The sequence below is a fragment of the Tupaia chinensis genome, unplaced genomic scaffold (assembly GCF_000334495.1).
Source record: "Tupaia chinensis unplaced genomic scaffold, TupChi_1.0 Scaffold000605_1, whole genome shotgun sequence".
In the NCBI taxonomy this organism is placed as follows: domain Eukaryota; kingdom Metazoa; phylum Chordata; class Mammalia; order Scandentia; family Tupaiidae; genus Tupaia; species Tupaia belangeri.
This window is the reverse complement of record NW_006160123.1, coordinates 2,010,928-2,013,646: the sequence shown is the minus strand read 5'-3', so window position 1 is coordinate 2,013,646 and position 2,719 is coordinate 2,010,928.

Below are 2,719 nucleotides of genomic sequence, written 5' to 3'. Positions count from 1 at the left end.
CATCACACTGTAGCCACTTTGCCACTACCTCCCCACACAGCTGCGGAAACCTTTATTCGGAGACGCCACAGCACAGAGCAGGGAGAAAACCCGCCACGGGAGATGGAATGTTCTCTTCTCACTGGCAGCCTGCTCAGTGAGTACCGTCAAGATGAAGCACAGCGCAGACTCGGCCAGGCCCACGGCATCACACTGCCCACCAGCCAGGGCTTCTTGGTGCGTCTCAGTACTTCCGCCCCCACTCCCTCCCCCGTGTGGCTTCAGTGCGCAGCACCTGAGGCTGTTTTAGACATGTTTTCAGTTCTCTCTGAGAAGCAGAAAGGCCAGTGTCCCTACGCCTGGCTCATGGTGCGTATCGGTCCATGTCCATCTCACTCCCAACAGGTTCAGGGAAAAACTGCTGCCTGCAATTGCCCTTCAAAAAGAAGGCTGCTGCTTTGTTTCTGCAAGGTCCTGACTTGGCGCTCAAATTGTACAGATATTTGTAAATAAATGGTGTCATTTTAACAGGGACCAGGTTTAGTCCAAGGTTTGCACCTGAGTGGTGGCTGTCAAAGTCATGTTTAGAAGTCCAAGAGAGCCTCTCTTGTTGGTCCTTTCCTTCCTCCCCCTCTCGGCTCTGCGCCCTGAAAAGTGGAAGCAGCTGTTTACTCCGGCGCCGGCTCCCCAGTACCCCCCTGGTAGGGTAGTGAGTTGCCCAGACCCAGCCTGACACCCAGGTGCCCTGGTTTCCTATCTTAGTAGGAGACCAGCGAGCTTTAACAGCCAGGAAGGCCCCCGCACAATGGCCAACCTAGTGAGAATCTGGGTTCTCCAAGTGGCAAACTGCTTTCTGACCATAGTTTGATTAGGAAACAGGAAGATCTTAAGTGATCTACCCTCTAGCCACTGGAAGGTGTAAGAGGACAATCACAGTGTAGGAGGAGCAGGGCTCAGCCCACGAGGGCTGCCAATGAGGTCCTCTCCACCTCCCCATCCCTCCCACTGCTTGGCAATTGGGAGCAGGGGACCCTAGAAGCAGGGATTCTGAGCAAACACAGCCAGCCCGCTTCCTGGTTCTTTCCCGGGACCCTCAGGGTCCGAGCAGCCACCTGTCTGCCTGTTTGGGAAGCCTGAGGGAGGACCCCCTACAGTGCAGGAGGAAAGGGGTGCTGGGGCCGCTGCTTCACCCCTCTAGGTTCTAGAAGGGAAGTGGTTCCTTGGGTAAGCATGGGTGGCCCTGGTCCAGCAGCTCTAGCAGCCAGAAAGCCATCCACCCCAACTCAAGATGTTTTGCAGGGCCGGCCAGTTTTCGTCCCGGTGGTTAAGGGAGCTGCTGGATCCTGCATAACCGACCTCGCAGTTCAGGTCCGAATCTGGTGGCTTGGAACACCCTGGGTGCATGTGCATGCGTGCCCCAAATCCCAGCAAGATGGAAAAAGGATTATAGCGTGACCGTGCCCCATGGGGAGGCATGCTTTCTCCTGTCTCTCTGGTGAGCATATGCACCCTCTGGCAGATCAAAAGGAAAAAGATCATTGTTATGATTTCCCTGACCAAAGGCCAACTGAGCCCCCTCAAGGTATGTTGGGGGGCTAGAAGTAACACCAGTGCCAAAGGAGGGACTACAGATGGAACCTTCTGTAACGTTCCCTGGCCAGCTCAGTGCCCACCAAGCAGAAATTGGAGTTCTCGGACCAAGTGGGTCTTAGCCACTGGAGCACCAGCACACCAGGGGCTTCTAGTCCCTGCTCCTAACCTGAGGGAGAGCTTCCTTCAGGGCTCATCCCAGCTCCACTAAATTCCTAAGGCTGAGCTTGTCCTTCCTCTGAGCCACAAGTTCCCCATCGTTTTTAGTTTTTTAAAGAATTGTTTTATTTAGCTTTATTTATTTTAATTTGGGCAGAGAGAGAGGAAGAGAGGGGGTGCAAGAAAGCAAGCCACTAGGTCAGGGACTCCAACCGCAGTCGGCTATGTGGAAGTCCAGCACTCCTAACCACGCTGGCCCCAAGTTCCCCATCTTTTAAAAAGGGTAACCCATCAGGCTCATGTGAAATATTAAGTATCCCTGTTTGAAGTAGGGGTTCAATAAATGTTAGAGCCTGCGGGAACCAGCAGTTAGCATAATGGCTATGTCGCTGGACTCCCACGTAGTCGACCGTGGTTCGTGTCCCGGACCCGGTGGCTTAAAACTCACGCCAGGCGCGTGTGCGTGCGTGCCCAAGATCCCGAGAGGAGAATGGAGGAGAAGGGATTGCGGTGTGACCATCCTCCTGGGGGGTGATTTCTCGCTTTCTGTCTCTATGTCTCTGTCTGGCGAGCGCACACGCCCTACAGTGAAAATCTCTCCAAAAAAAAAAAAAAAAGTTAGAATTTGCTCTGCCCTGGAGAGGCTGTCTGGGCAGAGTGGCTGCCAGGGGGAGCCCAAGGGTCAGGGTGGAGAGGGTAGCTGGGACTTCAAGAGAACGACGGCCTGGGCCCCTGGCAGAGGGCACGACCTGATGCTGGCCTGATGCTGGAGCACAGTCTCCCGGCGGCTGGAGCTCCAGGGTAAGAAATTCGGCTTCCATGGGACCAGCGGTTAGCGTAATGGCTGGGTCGCTGGACTCCCAGGTAGTCAGCTGCGGTTCACGTACCGGACCCGGTGGCTTAAAACTCACGCCAGGCGCGTGTGCGTGCGTGCCCAAGATCCTGAGAGGAGAAGGGATTGCGGTGTGGCCATCCCTGGGGGGGGGGGGAG